The following is a 21,734-nucleotide window of genomic DNA, read 5'->3' as shown; positions in this document are numbered from 1 at the left end:
CTGTAGTCAGCCCAAATAATAGAAAGAAGACATGTGCTGTGTTGATCTTGTTTTAGCAGGGAGGAAGAGCTTGGAAAAGTTACTTTTTTGAACTACAACTCCCATCAGTCCCAGTCAGCATGGCCACTGGATTGGGCTGATGGGAGTTGTAGTTTAAAAAAGTAACTTTTCCAAGCTCTGGAAGCAACATTATTAAGACAGTTGATATAGTTCAGATGGTCACTTTAAATATGCTTGATTTCCTTTGCAATTTTAGTGAAGTTTCCTAGAGTAAGTCATTCTCTTTTGCTTCTGTTTCTGTGAATATGTGAAGTACACCAACACTTTGCAACACACGCAAAAAGCTCCAAAAAGAATTGTGGAATAATGGCACTTACTGTTCTGCATAATAGTTTCCAATGGACATGAGGAGTGTCTCAGTTTGCACAAGATAAAACAGTGGGAGGTGAAATATATTCTAGCAACAGTCTAGGTGTGCTCTACGTTTTTAATTGACCATGCTCCTTAAATGGAGTAGTTTAAGCACAGCAGGCTGAAAATATGGATCTTGGGCAGGCCAAATTTTTCTCCCCAATAGTCATTGCTGAAGTAGCAACATATTGTAATCAGTTTGATTTTACATCAAGCTGCAGTTTCAAATTCAAAAGTTATGCGCCCAAAATAGAAATAAAGCATAACCTCCAGTTTCAAACACAAAAGGCTGTCTTCACCACCATATGACATTGAACAATACGGAGGCTTTGAAATTAATAAAAATAAATTTCACACAGATTTCTAGGATGAATAATGAGGGCAATAAAATTTTCTAGATTAGATTCTCTGTAGAAACATTAGCAACACAGGAAAGAAACAAAGTAAGAACACCAACAAACATATAAAAATATAATTCTCCATCTTTGGAGATGGTAGGTGTTGCCACCACTCACCATATGTTTAGAGGCACATGTTACCAAATTCTTCCAAGCTACACACAGAAAGTGGATTGGACTGTGAAAGACCAACCCAAATTGTCTTTGCATTTTGACAAATGTGTAGGGCAGTCCAATATCTCTGTCGAGAGGCAGATCTGATGTCCCGGGTGTCCCGGGGAGTTGGGAGAAGAGGGTTCAGATGGAAGGCAGAGGGAAGGGGGAGGAACTTACCCCCTTTGGAGTGAAGACGAAACAGAGGAAATGCCAGTGGTAGGGTTGCCTAGCAACGGGGAGCCTGAGAGCTCTGGAGTTTCAGAATCCTCCCTGGACATTCTCACGCCTCCCCTTCTCCGCAGCTCAGAGCAAGAGGGAGGGCTGACCACAGCAGAAAAGCGGAGAGACAGTTTACCATCAGCTCCTCCCCTATCCCCCATAGTGGAATCGGAAACTTCAGAAGAGGAGGGGCTGATGCTTCCCCCCTCACCGCGTACGCGTAGACAGCTGAAAAGGCAGGAGAGAAGGGGGAGAAGGCGGGCAGTACCTGAGGGGCAGTTAAGGAGGAGCGAAAGGTTGCGCGCCCGTTTGGCCCCTTCTTAAAGAACAGGCGGGAAGCAGCCCCTTGCTCTGTCAACTTTCTCCCAATGCCGCAGGACCTGTATCCCTGTATTGCTTCATGAGAAGACGCAGTCTTTGCTTGGACATTACCCTAATAAAACATGAATTATTTACAACCTCTGGTCTGGACTTCCGGGAAGGGTGACTTAGCCTGTGCCTGCTTTTGAGACGGGCTCCTGCCTCAAAAGAAGCTTATTCAGATATATCAGTCAGATTTTTTTTTTTTTTGACTGATTAAACTTCTCCCGGGTAGGGAGAAACGAAGAGATTAACCTCAAAGCCTATTTTTGTTGGGACGACCAGATCTCATTAATTTATGGGACGAGGTCCAGCCGACGAAGGTGGGACGGATTTTCAACAACAAGCTCTATCTGATAAAGCGAACGTTCATCTTATCTTCTAAGAGAGAACGCACTAACAGGCAAGCACCCTTCTTTCTATATTTTTCTTTTACTTGACTTAAATTGTTGCTGTTTAAAAGAGATTTGCCAGATTGATCGGTTTTTGACATCTCACTGGGGAGCCATAACTTCTCTCTGCTACTCACTAATTAATAGCTTATCTCTGTTTTTGTTGCAAAAAGCTGTCCTGGATTTGCATTCTAAAGATATACACAGAAGAGGGATTTCTATTCCAGATTTTTATTTTGAAGAATATTATATTGTCTGAGACTACTCTCTTTTTGGTCTATTTTATTTTGACGAATCTGTTTCCTGACGACCGCCATTAATTGTTTCGATCCTGGGAACTGTATTTTGTTTACTTAAGCATGGAGAGATAAGGCTGTCTGCTCTGTTTATACTGTGATGTCACCAAGTTTGGAGTATTAACCCAATTGTTGCTGAAATAAGAAGTGGTTTTCCTATATTTTTCTTTTAAAATGGCAATTAAGAAAGTGGCTGAGAATCTGGAAATAACTATGTTTCAGAAAATAATGGATGAGATTGAGATAACGAAACAAAACCTGCGACAGGGTTGTAAGGAGCTGAAAATTGAATTGAGTAAAATGAAGCAGGAGATTAAAGATATAGGGGTCCCTGTGAGAGAGGTGACCCTGGAAGGGGTCCCTGTGAGAGAGGAGACCCCGGAGATTGGAACAAACGTGGAACAGGAAAAAGATTTGGAGTCTATGGACTTTAGAAACAAAATCTATTGTTTGGAGACACAGGAGATTAAAGACATAGGGGTCCTTGTGAGAGAGGAAACCCTGGAGACTGGAACAGGGGTCCCTGTGAGAGAGGAGACCCTGGAGACTGGAACAGGGGTCCCTGTGAGAGAGGAGATCCCGGAGATTGGAACAAACGTGGAACAGGAACAAGATTTGGAGTCTATGGACTTTAGAAATAAAATCTATTGTTTGGAACTCAATGTTATCTCTGAAGAAATTAATGAAGATTCTAGAGATAAAGTTATCAATGGCATGGATAATCTTCTGGACTGGAATGATGTGATGGAGCCCAATATAGAGAAAATCTATGGAATTAACTGCAGCCATGTGACAATGGAAAAACTTTCAAGAGATGACCCAGTGTATTTTGAAAAAAAGAACAGAGATATGATTTTACAGCAGTATTTCAGCAACCTATTCAGAATGGATGGCAAGAAAATATTTGGGATAGAGGTAATTCCCATCAGACTCTTACTATATGACTATGGCTTTGACAGCAAGATTATTATGGAATACTGATAATGGAAGATTGGATACTGAAATTACTGGACTTAACAAGACTACTGAAGATGGAAGATGGAAAATGGAACTAATAGGGATAATAGAACAATGGCTACTGAAATTACTGAACCTAACAGATTCTGATGTGATGGATTAATTGAAATGTTTATTTTGACTATGGTTATGACAATAAGATTATCATAATTAGTAATGAGATGGATTAATCGATATGCTTATCTGGAAAAAAAATTGATAGATATATTTCTTAAAGAATTGAAACCTCTCTTTGACTTTTTGTGGAAAGAATAAAGTAATGTTTATGAGATTTGATGATTAAGTAAGATAACTACTGGAGGAAAGTGATTTTATAATATGACTTAAGAGACAGGATTGTTATATATTATAGACTTATAACTGATTTGATCTTTGACAAATGGGAAGTCAATATTTTACTTTTTATTTTTTATTTTTGTTTTTTTTCTTTCTTTTTTTCTTTTTGTTTAACTATTTTTGATTTTGTTTTTTTGTCTTTGAATGTTTTATGATTTCGTCTTGTATGTTTTATGAAAATCTGAATAAAAATTATTGAAAAAAAAAAAAAAACAACCTCTGGTCTGGTTCCTGAGTCTCATCCTGGGCCTGACAGCTTGACAGAGCCACCTAAATCACCCTCAACGCTCTCTTCACTTGACTGGGACAAGATGTCAAAGGGAGCAGCGGGGGGGACGAACCCCACTTCTGAGACGGAAGAAGTGAAACTCTTGAGGACTAAGGTAGCTGATTTGCAGACGGATGTTCAAGCCCTGCTAGCAGCAGTCAAGGCGCTGAAGACGGATAATCAAACCTTGAAGGCCACGATAGACCAGATGTGAACAGCCCCTCCAGCTGCCGCAGTAAAGGTTCCCATTGGACTGCCCCCAAAATACGTGGGACAAAGTGATCAGTTGGCAACTTTCGTGGCTCAATGTGAGTTATATCTGGATGTCAGGCACACGGAATTTCCAGACGATGGGGCTAAAGTAGCCTTTGTGATTAGCCTCCTGGAGGGAGAAGCTGCAAAATGGGTGACTCCGTATCTCGTGAGAAAGGATACTGTCTTAAGAAGGTACAGAGGATTTATATAGGAGATGACCGAGATGTTCCAAGACCCACAAAGAGCTGAAACAGTAGCGCGGCAGCTAGGCGCTCTGAAGCAAGCTAAAGGGACTGTTTCCGAGTACACTAATGCTTTTAAAATTCTGTCCCAGGAAACTGGTTACAATGACGCCGCCCTGATGTTTATGTACCGGAGTGGATTAAATGCTGAAATCCTGGATGAGCTGGCCAGGACCTCCCACCCCCCCGCTGACCTACCAGGGCTCATCTGGCTATGCCTACAGATAGATCACCGGATGGAAGGAAGGCGCCTGGAAAGGAAGCAGGAGGTCCCGAGATACTCAGCCTCGCCATCCCACAGCAAGACCCTTCCCACTGCAGGGATGGCAGGTAATGCAACTGAGGGACAGGGAGGGGCTAGGCCAAGACTGTTGGAAGAGGAAAAGGAAAGACAACGCCGGGAACGTTTATGCTTTTATTGTTCAAAGCTGGGCCATGTGGCCAGAGACTGTGGACTGAAAGGGGGGAAAGCCGAGCAGTCGGGAAACTAGAATACCCAGTCCACGTGCAGGCCAGTGGACTGGGGGCAGCGTTGTATAAAGGCCCCCCAATGATCCAACCTCCCTCAAAAGGGGTGTTGGTCTTGCCTATTCGGATTACAACTTCCAGAGGAGTGGTGTTTAATTCCACGGCCTTAATTGACAGTGGAGCCTCCACAAATTTTATTGATGCAAAACTAGTCAAGCGTCATGGAATTTCCCGGTGGAAACTGGACGCTCCCCTAGCCGTGGAGACCATCGATGGGAGACCCCTGAAGTCAGGAGGGGTGACACAAGCCACGGAGGAAGTGAAACTTCAAATCCCTGGGCATGAAGAGTTCATTTCGCTATACGTGTCAGATCTCTCGAACTTTGAGGTGATTCTGGGAATGCCCTGGCTAGCAAAGCATGAACCCAAAATAAGTTGGAAGGAGGCGGTGGTGTGGTTCACCTCACAGTATTGCCAGGAGAACTGTCAACCTGAAGGAATCAAGAACACCTTAGCGGGGTCAGTGCAAGAGATCGAGCAAGTGACCCTGCCACCGAAGTATGAAGAATTCAAAGATGTATTTGATGAAAAAGAGGCAGAGACTTTACCCCACCACCACCCTTACGACTGTGCGATTGATCTCGTGCCAGGAGCCAGCATCCCATCGAGGAGAATCTACTCTCTCACAGAGATTGAGAGGGAGGCCCTGAAGGAATTCCTGGATAAAAACCTGAGGCGAGGATTCATACGCCCCTCACAGTCCCCTGCTGGAGCGCCACTATTGTTTGTGAAGAAGAAGGGGGGCAACTCAGACCTTCTAAAGACTATCGCGCATTGAACCAGATCACCATCCCTAACAGCTACCCGCTGCCCCTGATCTCAGAGTTGCTGGATCGACTGCGCTCCGCAAAAATCTTCACGAAGCTGGATTTGAGGGGAGCGTACAATCTGATCAGAATGAAGGAGGGAGATGAATGGAAAACGGGATTCTTGACCGCTTATGGTCAGTTTGAGTACCTGGTCATGCCTTTCGGACTTTGTGGAAGTCCAGGAGTTTTTCAAAAGTTCATGAACGACGTGTTTAGAGACCTGTTGGACACGTATGTAATCTGTTACTTAGATGATATCCTGGTGTTCTCAAAGAACCAGGAAGACCATGATCAGCATGTGAAAACAGTGCTGAAGAGACTGAGAGAGAATCACTTGTATGCCAAGTTAGAGAAATGTGGATTTGACCTCCAGTCTTTGGACTTCCTTGGGTACCGAATCTCAGCGGAAGGAGTGGAGATGGACCCAGGGAAAGTAAGTTGTATATTGGACTGGGGCCTGCCTAATACCAAAAAGGATGTACAACGGTTCCTAGGGTTTGCCAACTATTACAGAAAGTTCATTCCAGGGTTTTCCAAATTAACAGCTCCTCTGACTGACTGCTTAAGGGGAAAGAAGAAGTTTCAATGGACAGAGAATGCCACCATGTCCTTTGAGGAGCTGAAGAGAAGGTTCGCTTCCGAGCCCATTCTGCGCTTTGCTGACCCGACCCGCCCTTTCGTTGTGGAAGCAGATGCTTCTGATTTTGCCATCAGGGGGTCCTTCTGCAATTAGACCAAGAAGGGAAGGAGCTGCACCCCTGCGCGTACTTCTCTCGGAAGTTAAAGCCTGCAGAGAAGAACTACACGGGATGGGAGAAGGAACTGCTGGCCATCAAGGATTCTTTTGAAAACTGGAGACAATACCTAGAAGGGGCCTCTCATCAGATTGAAGTGCGCTCTGACCACAAGAATCTTGAAAGCCTCCAAACAGCCAGAAAGCTGAACCAGAGACAGATAAGATGGTCCCAGTTCTTCACTAGGTTTAACTTCAAGATTACTTACCATGCCCAAGCCCAAAACCAGAGAGCGGATGCCTTATCCATACAGCCACAATACAAAGAAAGTGAATCCGAGGACCAGCCTCAGTACGTGATCCTGCCAGAGAAATTAATGTTGGGATCATGCCAGCCTTCATGGGAAGAGGAACTCAAAAAGGCACAACAAGAAGATGCAGACATGCTAAAATATCGGCAGGAGACGGGACAAGGTCAAGACTCAGAAGTAACCTTTCACTGGAGAAATGGACTATTATGGTTCAAAACAGCCAGATATGTGCCAGAAGGGGAATTAAGGCTCAGAATCCTACGCCAGTGCCATGATTCCATCACAGCGGGACACTTTGGGATTTACAAGACCATTCAGAACGTGGCCAAGGACTTCTAGTGGCCTAAAATGCGTCGGGATATTGAAAGCTATGTAAAGTCCTGCTCTGTCTGTCTGCGGACAAAAACACAAACAGGAAAACCAGCAGGACTGTTACAACCGTTACCTGTCCCACACGAACCCTGGAAGGACCTCTCCATGGATTTTATAACTGATCTACCCAAGTCCCAAGGAATGACAGCCATCTTAGTAGTGGTAGATCTACTTCCCAAAATGGCGCATTTTCTTCCTTGTGTAGGGGCCTTAGAGGCTAAAGAAACGGCCAAGTTATTCATCAAAGAAGTCTACCAGCTGCATGGATTGCCAAACAGCGTAGTCTCAGACCGAGGAACTCAGTTCACAGCCAAATTTTGGAGAGCAATGTGGAAACAGTTGCAGACGGAATTAAAACTCTCCTCCGCCCATCACCCCCAGACAGATGGGCAGACGGAACGCTTGAACGCCGTTTTGGAAAGATATTTACGAAGTTATGTGTCCTATCAACAGACTGACTGGGTATCATATTTGCATTTTGCAGAGTTCGCCTACAACAATTCTCTGCACTCCAGCACTCAACAAACCCCGTTCTTCGCTAATTATGGATTCCATCCTAAAGTCTTTCCAAGCAGCTCAGAAGGAATGCTAGTACCGGCAGCTGAGAACTTCCTTAAAGAATTGCAAGCGGCGCAACAGACACTGAAACAGCAGTTAAACGAAGCCAAAACGGAGTACAAGCGAGTTGCTGACCTGCACAGGAAGGAGGCCCCCCCCCTTCAACCGGGAGACCAGGTATGGCTGTCCACCCACTTCCTCCAGATGCCGGGCAAATGTAGAAAATTACAAGACAAGAGGGTGGGTCCTTTCGAAATAGAAACTCAAATTAATCCCGTGGCGTACCGACTGAAGCTACCTGACACGTTTAAAATACATCCTGTGTTTCATCGATCCCTCTTAACGAAAGCTGCCCCTCCCAGTGAGTTGCGGCCGGAGGAGCCTCCCGGAGCTCCACTCCTGGTAAATGAGCAGCTTGAGTTTGAAGTTGGGGAAATCTTAGATTCCAGGATCAGACGCCACAAGCTGCAGTACTTGATTCACTGGAAAGGCTATGGAGTGGCTGACAGATCACGGGAAGATGCAGCTGATGTGCATGCTCCAGATTTGGTAAAACTTTTCCATCAACGTTTTCCCCACCACCCCAAGCCAGACAGGGGGAGGGGGGCACAGCTTGGGAGGGGGGATGGTGTCAAGAGGCAGAGCTGGGGTCCCGGGGAGTTGGGAGAAGAGGATTCAGATGGATGGCAGAGGGAAGGGGGAGGAACTTACCCCCTTTGGAGTGAAGACGAAACAGAGGAAATGCCAGTGATAGGGTCGCCTAGCAACGGGGAGCCTGAGAGCTCTGGAGTTTCAGAATCCTCCCTGGACATTCTCACGCCTCCCCTTCTCCGCAGCTCAGAGCAAGAGGGAGGGCTGACCACAGCAGAAAAGCGGAGAGACAGTTTACTATCAGCTCCTCCCCTATCCCCCATAGTGGAATCGGAAACTTCAGAAGAGGAGGGGGTGATGCTTCCCCCCTCACCGCGCACACGTAGACAGCTGAAAAGGCAGGAGAGAAGGGGGGGAAGGCGGGCAGTACCTGAGAGGCAGTTAAGGAGGAGCGAAAGGTTGCGCGCCCATTTGGCCCCTTCTTAAAGAACAGGCAGGAAGCAGCCCCTTGCTCTGTCAACTTTCTCCCAATGCCGCAGGACCTGTATCCCTGTATTGCTTCATGAGAAGACGCAGTCTTTGTTTGGACATTACCCTAATAAAACACGAATTACTTACAACCTCTGGTCTGGTTCCTGAGTCTCATCCTGGGCCTGACAATCTCAGAGGGGAGGTCAGATCTCCTGCTCCCCTGACGCATTCACTAGAGCTGCCCAATTTCCCTCCTTTTTAAAGTTTGATAGAAATATCTGTGGGCTATAGGTACATTCTTAAACCGCAAGGTTTTTTGCCTGTTAGTGGATATAAGTAAGTTTTCAACAAATGCCAGTAGGGCAAATTTGCTCTGTTCAGAGTGAAGCTCTAAATGTGATTTCTATGTAGTAGACACTGGGTCTGGTTAAGCTTCACCTTTGCTTCCTTTGAAACAGATGCAACGTTGAGGCATCTGTTAACCTTAAGGAGAGTTAGCCCCCCCCCCAATTTTAGCACACAGAAAATTTAAGGCCCTTAGGCACATAATTGTGGTAAATACATTTCCTTTACTTAGCAGAATTTAATCAAACATTACAGAAGAGAAAATAAATGAAATTAGTCAATAACCCAGAAGCATTATGAACTACAATTGCTATTATTACAATTCTAAAATATTGATGCAGAGCTGAGAAACCTCATTACATCATAATTACCTGAATCAACAAGGCTATCTAGGATGCAAGCAAAGGTCATGGAGGTCTCTCAAGAATGATGACCCATCAAGCCAAACACAGCCTACTAGGCATGCCGGTTAGTCCACCTAATGCAAACATGCTGTTTTTTCCACTGCCCAACTAGATCTGAATAAACAAGGAGGCATTCAAGTGAATGGCAGTCCACAATGTATGGCTGATGATCTGTGCCTGACTTGGTTGGCCATCAGCTGGGCATTGCCTTTACTTTGTTTGCTCCTGCCTTTTTCCTCTGATTAACCTATACCCTGCTTTTGTGTCCATTCTCTGAATAAACCAGACAGACATTGACTTGTACCAACACCCAGGCCACTTAAAATAAACTGCTGCTGCAAGCATCATTGTGAACTACATTTCATGTCATGAAATAACAATTCAGATGTGTTGCTGTTGGCCCCTGCTATAAATCCTCTGAAAAGAGCCAATGATTTTGCGACATTGTTTTGACCTTCACTGATTCATATCCTAGAGCTGGAGTTCCTATGATCTGTTCCAGTCCCAAACCCTTTACCCTAATTTAACTACAACAGATAAAACCTGTAATCACAAAGGACAGGATGTGAGTCAGAGACGGCAACTGAATTCCCAACTAAGGCTGTGGCTGATTCATTTCATGTCTGCTAAGTTGAGCACAGAGATCAGAGTTCTCCATGCATTATGTATACATTTTATATAAATGTGTAAGTTTTAAGAATTGGATTAACTGAAGAATGAAAGATGAATTTCAGACATACAGTGTTGCATAATATGTAAAAATGCTTTTGAAACCTTCTTTAAAACCTTCTCAGTGTGAGCAAGCATGTAGCTGGAAGTTGAAACCTGTATAGAAAGCAATTCAGATCTTGCTCCCATGAGAAACGCTTTATGGAATGAGTAAACAAGAACAGATTAAACAGAAGCCTGGTGGAAATTTACCAATATACGTCCAAAATTTCTTCTAGGCAAACTAAAACTTTTTTTGATTGTATGTAAGGAGGAACTTGAAAAACAGTCATTATCTAAATCAGCACTCTTATTCCTTTCCCAAGTCCCATAACACAGTTAGTTGGACATTTTGGTTGTGTGTGTATAAATATGTATGTATGTATGTACTGCCTTCAAGTTGATTCCGACTTATGGCGACCCTATGAATAGGGTTTTCATGAGGCTGAGAGGCAGTGACTGGCCCAAGGTCACCCAGTGAGTTTCATGGCTGTGTGGGGATTCGAACCGGGGGGGGCAGGTCCTAGTCCAACACCGTAACCACTACACCACACTGGCTCTAAATATAGCCCTAAATATAGGGGCATAGTATTCCTGGCAGCAGTAGCCTTAATGAAGCAACCCTTGTGACAACACACCAACATCACTGCTGGTGACCAGGTGGAGTTGGGATGGGTTAGGGCAGCAGCAAGGTAGGGATCATGCAAGCACACCAGGGCAAGCACTGGATTGGCTCTACTGGAGTGCCCATTCAGGCCACACTTCACTGATGCCCCATTTCAGCCCTGCCCAGGTAAGCTGCAACAATACAGGTATCAGTAGGTCACCTCCAACCCATCACAAGAGCTAATATTAATGCTAGATCTTGTGTGATGGGAGGCTGCTGCTAAATTGTGTGTAGTTTGCTGCTAGTTGATTTGGGCTGGGTGTCTCATTGTTAAGTCTTCTAAAATGAACTGATGAATGAGTTGATTAACGTGGATATAATATTGATGTTATTGGTATTAGACATTATTTTCCTGTTTAATGTATAATAATAATAGGTCAATTAAAAGTGTGTTATTGGATATTGTTAATGAACCTATTACGTTTTATACCCACATTTTTGATATGCTTTAAATTAATTGTTCCTTGTTGAATCATCTATATTATATTGTGGTTTAATTCCTGGGTAGTATATTGTGCTCCACCTTTGTAGAGGTACTGGTTGAGTGTAAAAACTTTGTGTGTTTCTTTCTTAAAAAAATAATTCTGATCCCTTAGAACTGGTGTGGGAAACCTTTCACCCTCCAGATGTTGCTGAACTACAACTCCCATCATCCCTTGGTAATGATCATGCTTGGTGGAGCAAATGGGAGTTGTAGTTTAACATCTGGGACATAACAGGGGCAAAGGCAAATTGTGCTTCAACTTGCAGTATAATGTGGAAGGTGTACGTCTGATCTAATATCCTTCGGTCCTTCCACTCCCCTGATGTGCTCTGCATCTTGTCAATCCTATAAAAGGAAATGTGCAAAACACATGAAGGAAATGCTTTCCTTGTACTAATTAATTTTTTATTTCTAATGTGTTAAGATGCAACATGCACAAGGCTTGGTGTATTAACAGATGAAAGTTCAGAGCTACAAAAAGTATAACAGCGAATTACAGGCATGTATGTTCTAGCAAGGAAAAAAACCTAAAAAATTAGGACTAGCTAGCCACAGATGAAGCAGAATAAATACAAATAGCTACAAAATCACTCACTGTGTTATCATTGTAGCAGTGTTTGTAGTTGTAGTAACCCTAGATCAGTGGTTCTCACAGTTTTTTGGTTCACGGTGCACTGTAAAACATATAAAAAATTTCTGGCACACTTCGTGAACAAAATTATATATATAAATATATAAATTGATCATGGATGTAATAAATCTCTATACAAATGGGTTTCTTCTCATTCTTAAAATATACTTTCATAATATTTGTGGCACACCTAGTCACCTCTTGCGGTGCACCAATGTGCCACGGCGCACCATTTGAGAATCACTGCCCTAGATGGATGAGGCTGTAGAAACCCTAGAAAGCCTGGATTATGGAATGATGCTCCAGGAAAGTTCTTACACACATGGATAAACTTATCTTACTATGAAAAAAACACACCAATGTTCACAATTAAAAGCACAAGAAGAAGCTGAGAATGAGCTGAGGCTAGCGAGGGATGCTAAAACCAACAAAAAAGCTTTCTTCAGGTATGTCCATAGTAAAAGACAGAGAAAAGAAACGCTGGCACAGCTACTCAATGAGATGATAACAGATGACAAAGAAAAGGCAGAAGTGCTCAATTCCTACTTTGGCTCAGTCTTCTCCCCAAAAAGGGTCTATGACCCTCCCGGGAAACATGAAATGAAAGGGGCAGGATTGGAGCTTGAGATTGATAGACAAATGGTCAAGGAATACCTAATCACTTTGAACGAGTTCAAATCAGCAAGGCCAATAAACTGCATCCTAGAGTATTGCAGGAACTGGCTGAAGAACTCTCAGAACAGCTGTCTATTATCTTTGCGAAACCATGGAGGACCGGTGAAGTGCCAGCTGAGTGGAGGAGAGCTAATGTTGTCCCTGTCTTCAAAAAAGGCAGGAAGGAGGAACCAGGAACGACAGACCAGTCAGCCTAACATCAATCCCTGGAAAAGGTCTGGAGCAGATTATAAAGCAGTCAATCTATAAGCACCTTGAAAACAATGCAGTGATTACTAGGAGCCAACATGGATTTATGAAGAACAAATCCTGCCAAACTAATCTCATCTCATTTTTTGACTGGGTAACCTCCCTTGTAGACTGTGGGAATGCTGTGGACATAATATATCTTGACTTCAACAAAGCTTTTGACAAAGTGCCCCATGATATTCTGATTAGCATGCTAGCTAAATGTGGGCTGGATGGAACAACCATCAGGGGGATCCAGCTGGCTCCAGAATTGTACTCAAAGAGTGCTTATCAATGGTTCCTTCTCAAACTGGGTGGAAGTAATGAGTGGAGTACCACAGGGCTCAGTCCTGGGCCCAGTGCTCTTCAACATTTTTATTAATGACTTGGATGAGGAAGTACAGACCATGCTTATCAAATTTGCAGATGATACAAAATTGGGGGGCATAGCTAATACCATGGAAGACAGAAACAAAATTCAAAGGGACCTTGATAGGCTGGAGCATTGGGCTGAAAACAACAGAATGAAATTCAACAGGGATAAATGCAAAGTTCTACACTTAAGAAAAAGAAACCAAATGCACAGTTATAAGATTGGGGATACTTAGCTCAGCAATATGACATGTGAGAAGGATCTTGGAATTGTCGTTGATCACAAGCTGAATAAGAGCCAACAGTGTGATGTGGCTGCAAAAAAGGCAAATGCTATATTAGGCTGCATTAACAGAAGTATAGTTTCCAAATCATGTGAAGTACTAGTTCCCCTCTATTCAGCACTGGTTAGGCCTCATCTTGAATACTGCGTCCAGTTCTGGTCTCCGCACTTCAAGAAGGATGCAGACAAACGAACAGGTTCAGAGGATGGCAGCAAGGATGATCAGGGGTCTGGAAACCAAGCCCTATGAGGAGAGACTGAAAGAACTGGGCATGTTTAGCCTGGAGAAGAGAAGACTGAGGGGAGATATGATAGCACTCTTCAAGTACAAGAAAGGTTGTCACATAGAGGAGGGCCGGGATCTCTTCTCGATCATCCCAGAGTGCAGGACATGGAGTAATGGGCTCAAGTTGCAGGAAGCCAGATTTCGACTAGACATCAGGAAAAACGTAAGTGTTAGAGCCATACGACAATGGAACCAATCACCTAGAGAGGTAGTGGGCTCTCCAACACTGGAGGCATTCAAGAGGCAGCTGGACAGCTATCTGTCGGGAATGCTTTGATTTGGATTCCTGCATTGAGCAGGGGGTTGGATTTGATGGCCTTATAGGCCCCTTTCAACTCTACTATTCTATGATTCTATGAAAATAACATTCCATAATTCCATCATGCATTGCCATTCATTTTGGAAATGATCTTCTCTGAATGGCTGAAGCATAGCAAATCAGTATCTGCTTTCTTGCTAAGACTGTTGTGTTGACAGTATTCTACCCATGTTGTAGGAAAGTCCCACTAGGACGCTCGACGTCGAAGGCCCTTCTCCGGGTCCCAACCCATAAAGAGGCCCGGAGATCAACAACTAGATCTAGGGCCTTCTCGGTGGTGACCCCCGAACTATGGAATGCCCTCCCAGACGAGATACGCCTGGCGCCTTCTCTGTTATCTTTTCGGCGCCAGGTAAAAACTTACCTTTTCGCCCAGGCTTTTTAAATTTTGTAAATTTTTAAATATTTTAATTTAACATTTTAAACTTAATATGATCTTAATTTAAATCTCAATGGCAATTTTATTAATGTTTTATAATTGTACTATATATATATTTTTTTCCACACTTGCTCATATTTTAATTGTGATTTTATTTGTTGTACACCGCCCTGAGAGCTTTCTGCTATAGGGCGGTCTAGAAATGTAATTAAATAAATAAATAAATAAATAAGTATGGGCCGGGGGGATTATTCCAATATGTATTCTTTTTTTACTTATTTATTGAACTTCATTTATGAGCAAGTGCATCCTACAATCTGGTCAGCTTCAAAAGCCATACAAAAGAGAATAGTGTGCTATGCAAGGTCACCCATTTGAAAAGAGATGAAACATTTTGTGCTTCTGTTCGTAAAGATGGCGATGCATGCAGTTTGAAGCTCTCTCTCTCTCTCTCTCTCTCTCTCTCTCTCTCTCTCTCTCAAAAGCTTCAGGATTATTTGCTATCAAACCAGACAAGCACTCACACACTGAATAATGATCTTTTTTAGTTCATAATTTATTATGTTCTGTGATGTCATAAATTAAATAAATATGATTTCTGAGTAGATGCATCCTTTTGGAGCATAGCAATTAGTTCCCACATGACTTTGCTCTTTAGCAGGCATGGCAAGAGGTCATGCAGCTTGTCAAGAAATGAGCTGGGCTTTGCAAAAGCTGGCTGGTCTAGCATATTAAAGCTAAGAGAAATCTCCTGGGAGAAAATGTGGATTTGTAAATGTAATACAATGACTGTATCAAATGAAATGGAACAATGTAGCCAGAGATGTTATTGTGATTAACAGCTTTTGGCTAAATCCAAAAGTCAGTTTTCAATCAATATTTTTCATTCAGGCAATAGTCTTTATTGTTCATGAAAGATTTGTCTCAGTAAACACAGGATTAAAAAAATATTAAAAGGGTGATTTTAGGGATAGCTTGACAATCCATTCCTTTTGCAGAAGGCAGAATATGCTCAGATCATGTATGAGGGTATATATAAAGGAGACACAGTTTGTAACTGCTCCACATTTATGGAAATGTCTTTCCCAGAGATTCACTAAATCCTGGGACGAAGCTTTTTTCAGTCTGTCTTGTTTGGACAAACACATAGAGGAGGAAATGAAAGTGTGACTGACTTGTTTCTAGCTTGTTGAGGTTGACCTAGGGATGTGCTAAACTTGTCATTTTATTTCTGTGGATATCTCTGCCTTTTTGCACTCTGCATCATGTGGCTGGGACAGTTACCAGCAAAAGCAGCAATGTGGTTTTCACAAAGCAGATCCAAATCATTGTTGTGCGTTGCAAATTTATTTAATTATTGCAGTAGGCTTCTTTGCACATCATATTCCCTATTCAAAGCACAAAACATCCTCTCAAGAGTATAATGCACATCTGAATGTTGTGTGGTAGGTTTGCAACGGGCTTAGCTTAATTGTACATCACATTGTTTGTCCAGTCCATTCATTGCTCCCTCACACACCCACTCACACATACACAGAGAGACCCAGAGAGAGAGAATCAGAGGGAGAGAGGAAGGGAGAGAATATCTGATGATAAAATATTCTCAAACCTGCTGCTTGATGAGGACACTTATCAGCAACATAAAATATATTATGTTCTCACTAGGGATGCAAGATCACAAATATTTATGATATCCTTAGGTTAAACACTTGAGACAGGGTTGGCAGGGCTACAGTTGATTTCAACAAAACATCCCAAAAAGGGCACATTAAGTTAAGAAACACATCACATTGGCTATGAGATTAACTCCCTTTCCTGAGAAATATGACTGAATGGAATTTTGAAAGAAAATCACAAATTGTCATAAATAACATATGTCTGTTCCAACTACTTATATGTTAACTTGGAAAAAATTACAATCTTAGGACTACTTAATGTATTTCAAATGGTATTATGGTATCCAGTTAAATGGAGGCATCCTTTCCATCCCAGAAAGCCTTGGAATGACACCATGGGTTGTATCCAGCAAAGCTGTTCCTTTACATCAAAGACTTCTGCCTACAGAACAGGATTTCCTCTCCCTCTCCCCTCCCCATGCACCCCTGTGCACTCACCCGGTCTGCTCCAGAACAGATTGGGAGGTGTGACAGCACCAGTGAGAGCAGAGGGAGAGGAAGTCTCATTGGGCACTTGGACATCCTTGTGCTAATGGAACAACTTGATGGATACAACCCTGTGTCTGGAGCATTATAGGGAAAATGACAGATCACAGCTGGCAGATGCCCAGAATAGCCACCACCAGAGGTGGCAGCAGCAGCAACAGCAGCAGCAAATAAAAAGCTAGCTTAAAAAATGAAAATAAGACCTGCAACTGTTACTGCCACTAATGATAATCCCACTACCACTAAAATTGTCTCTAAGAAATCCCCCCCAACTGAAAAATAATGGACATGCCCACAATTCACCACTTACAGTATATTATGAAGAATGTGTCAGATAGACCCACCAGAGAGTCTAAACCAGTTGATGCAAGCACTGCCTCCTCCGGGGGGCATGGTCCTTTCTACACGTGCATGGGAGCAGAACAGCATTCATTTATATATTCTGTGTATATACATTTTTTCCTTTCAGGGATATTTCTTTCCACATCTTCTGACCCTTTTTAAAGAAACTAACTATAATCTCCTGCTACTTGAACAACAACAAAACAGAAATGCTAGCTTTACTGTGAATGAAGGATGAGGAAGTCCTTCTGAAGTAGCTCTTTTTGACTGTAAATTGTATGATGCTCTCAGATCTTTAAGAGGTTTTTTAAAAACTCATAAATTTGGAATTTGAATTCATTTAACTGCCAAAACCCCTTTAGTTTAGATATTTGACAATTTCTCAAACTTTTGTTCCTTAAAACAGGATTTGTATGCATATATATGTTCCATGTTCTGGTAGGAAAATGTTCTGGAATCAGAAGTAGGTAATGAAAGAAATCCTGATGTACCCTGGCCAGAAGCTTCACCAGAAGAATGTATAAGTGAAATTGGTGGGGTTGTCAGATGACTCATGCAGCTATTGTTATCTTCCTCTGGTCTAAGAAACACATCTAGAGAATATACCATTGACTCTTCCCTAGAGCCTATCTGTTTTCTGATTCTGTTCCTATCTGACTCAATAGCTTTTATTTGATGCCCTCTGTAAACATTGTATACGTATGCAGATGAACATATGGAGAGACAGCAAAGGATTGTACCTACAGGCACTGGCCCTATCTCCTTATATTTGAAACTCCTTCTATCTGCTCAGGGGATCTATGCACATATGCTTGCACCAGGCCACCCAGCCCTCCAATTTATTTTACTATAACTCCCATCATGAGTACCCTGGCATATGCTGGGGGGTAAAGAAAGGCCGGGAATGGAACTGGCAATCCCATCCCATATATATGGTCTGCCTAGTAAACGTTGCAAGATGTCACCCTAAGAGTCAGAAATGACTCGCACTACAAGTGCGGGGACACCTTTACCTTTAACTCCCATCAACATACCTACATCAGTAAAGCTGGCTGGAACTGATGGGAAGTGACGCCCAAAACCTCTGGAAGACACCAGGTTGGGGGAGGCTGCCCTATCTCTGATTGCCCTATCTGTACCCTGTGAAAATAAAGGATACAGATTGCACATTAGAGTGGTCCTTGCACAATTGGGTATTTGAACACGTGGCGGGGGGCAGAACCAGCAGGCATGGATTCCTATCCCTTCAGGTTAATTTTTTTCTTGCCAAGTTTACTCCTTTGATCTGTCACTTTGCTTTGACAGAATTACTGGCTGTGAATCCTGGATAATGAACTCTGACATGGATCTAACTGGGTCTTTGTACTTGGTTATGTTTGTCCTAACACTTATTACTGACCTAAAGCTTCAGTCCCTACTAGCATCTCCATGTAGGGCTAGGAATGTGCCCCATCTGAATCTCTGGAGAGCCACTGCCAGTCAATATAAACGGTACTGAGCCAGATGGAGCAATGGTCCGACTCATCATAAGGCAGCTTCTTATGTCCCTTTTTTCCTGATTGTTTGGATTCCAGGTCAAGCCCTCTTAGAGAAAAAAAACTTTGAAGATGTATAGACTGCCTTCAAGTCGATTCCAACTTATGGCGACCCTATGAATAGCATTTTCATGAGGCTGAGACACAGTGACTGGCCCAAGGTCACCAGATGAGCTTCATGGCTGCGTGGAGATTCGAACCCTGGTCTCCCAGGTCATAGTCCAACACCTTAACCACTACAAGATGTATAGTGCTGTCCTTCAAATAAGCATCCCATTTATCAAACTATTAGTAGAGTACAGGATGTAGCAGGAAAATCCAAATTAAAATCAGCATCTCAGCATTTTTAGTCTATGCCCCCCATATCCAGATACCTCTTTCTGGCCAGGATGATGCTTCTCTAAGCTTCTCTTAATTCCTTCTTAGAACCTCTTTCACAACTATCCTTTCAGGTGCTTATTTAAAATAATGATTGGGAATACCACAAAAACCCTATTCATAGGGTAGCCATAAGTCGGGATCGACTTGAAGGTAGTCCAGAGCACAACAAAAACCTGAGAATGAGCAGCACAGCCCCCAACCCCATTCAGATCAGGATACAACTTCAATCATGTTATTCAGAAAGGTGTGATTTAAGAATTAAATGTCATCCCAGTTATTTTTATTTATTTATTTTCACTATTTTCAAATGCCTCCATTTTCAGTGCACAAACTGGAGCTTCAGCACTGGCTTCTTTTATATTCCATGGCAAAATTATATTTATTAATATTTTGCCCTTTCAGTTTAAGGCTATAATTTAAACTGCAATTGCATAGATCAGGGTGATAAAACCTATGCCCAACAGTTCAGGAAAGTCTTGTAAGGAAGTGATTCTTATAAACTCTGGGTTGAAATTATATCTCTATGACATACGTAATAACAGGCAACAGCTTCTGCCTAGGAAATCAGATATAACAGGAGAGAGATCAGAACAGTTAGAAAAACCAGTGTGGTGTAGTGCATAAGATATTTAACTTGATCCTAGGGTGGCCAGTTACATAAAATGTGCATAAATGTGCATATGCTAATTTATATGTATAGATGCAAATTGAGAAAGAATAGTGAGTTTTATTGTATTTAAATAGAAATACAATTAATTCCATTGATTCCACTTTAAACAGTCATGGCTTCCCCCAAAGAATCCTGGGAAGCGTAGTTTATGAAGGGTGCTGAGAGTTGCTAGGAGACCCCCAATTCTCCTCACAGAGCTACAATCCAGAGTTCTCTGGGAACAGGGACTGACTGTTAAACCAACTCTGAGAACTGTACCTCTGTGAGGGGAATCGGGGTCTCCTAGCAACTCTCAGCACCTTGAATTCAGCCCAGTAGCAGATTGGCAGCCAGTGCAATTATTTCAGCAGTGGTGTAACATGATCACAATATTCTGCCCCAGTGAGCAGAGCTGCTGCATTTTGCACTGGCTATAATTTTCTTGCCAGCCTCAGGGTTACTAGCACATGGACAATATTGAAACCTCAGGCCTGGGGGGATAAACATGGCCCTCCAGGTCTCTCGGTTTGGCCCTCAGAAATCTCCCCAAGCCACACCCTGAGTGCTCTTGCCTAGGTGGAATGTCTGTTTGAACTCTGCTTGCCTGGATTAAGGACAGAGAGAGTGTATGAGTGTGTGTAGAAGCTAGCTTATTGTACAGAAGTAACATTTACATCCACTTTTGCCTCTGGCTCTGCCCACCACTGCCATGTGGCCCTCAGAAGGTTTCCCAGAAAGGAATGTGGCCCTTGGGCTGAAAAAGTTTCCCTACCCCTGCCCTATGCAGCTTGGGACCAGGATACCTAAAAGATCATCTCACCTCTTATACAGTCAACAAATCAATGTGCTCTGCAGGAGAGAGCCTCCTGCAGCTGCCATCTCATCAGGAGGTCCATTCCATATGATGTAGATATCAGACCTTTAGTGTGGTAGCGTCTACACTTTGGAACTTCCTTCCACTGCATATTAGGCATATCTTTTTGGTGCCTATTGAACACCCTTGTTTTCAACAAACCTTTTAAGTGGAAATTTTTATCTCAGTCTATATATGTACTGGACTTGAAATTGCTTTTATATGTGATTTATGTGTTGATGTTTTATTGTTAAATCGCCTCAGGCTGTTTTATGAGAAGTGATTTAGAAATGAAATGAATACATACATACATAAGATTGGAAAGGGTCTCAAGGATAGGGAGCCTGTCTTAATGTTTGTCTTCCAGATGTTGTTGGAGTATAATTCCCATTATCCTCAATTATTGACCATGTTGGCTTGGGCTCTTTAGGAGTTGAAGTCCAGCAATAGCCTCTGGAGGGCCACAGATTTCCCAGCCCTGTCTTTAAAAGCCCCAGATAGCCAGCAGTTGGCCAATACTACTACGCTTTATTTAGGGATGGGGGAGATTTGGCCCCCTCCACAATCTGGAGCAACCTCCCTAGTCCACATCAGTTGGATCATGCACAGATCAGAACATAGACATGTTGCTTTTTGCTTGTTTGTTACAAGGTGGTCCGAGGGCTTTCTGGATTTTTTTTTAACCCTTCTAGTTGCTTGGAGCAGCTAGAAAACATGGTGCTTGCCACACTCACTGATTTTTTTTTTTAATAAAAGCCCCTGAAAGTGGCAGTACACTATGATGTGCCATTACTTCCTGGGAAATTCCTGGGAAATTCCTGAGAAAATATACCTATGGAGAAAGCTCTCTTTTTCTCCCTATGCAATGTCCCTGGCACCCTTACAACTCTCGTGATTCCAGATTCTGTTAGTGGCCAGATTTGGCATGATAAAGATATGGAGATATATCTTCTATCCCTATACTGTATATATGTACAGATATGGAAATATATTGGGGCAAAAAGGTTTCTTCAATGTCCGGACATGTATTAATTTTTCCACCCCCACTCTTTGCTAACTATTCCGCCCTGGGCTCCTGCCGGGAGGAAGGGTGGGATATAAATCAAATAATAAAATAAATGAATAAAATAAATAATATTCTTCTTGGAGAAAAGGCAATTGGAGCATTTGGAACTCTCAAACTTAAGAACCCTCAGATATATAGGCTCCATATTAATACCACAAATTTGCACATTTCATGATACTGTTAGATTTTCTGAACATAGCATGGTCCAAAAATGTACTTTTCGAAATGTTACTCCAGCAGAC

Source organism: Rhineura floridana, chromosome 1, assembly GCF_030035675.1.
Source record: "Rhineura floridana isolate rRhiFlo1 chromosome 1, rRhiFlo1.hap2, whole genome shotgun sequence".
Taxonomy (NCBI): Eukaryota; Metazoa; Chordata; class Lepidosauria; order Squamata; family Rhineuridae; genus Rhineura; species Rhineura floridana.
This window is presented reverse-complemented; position numbering follows the sequence as displayed.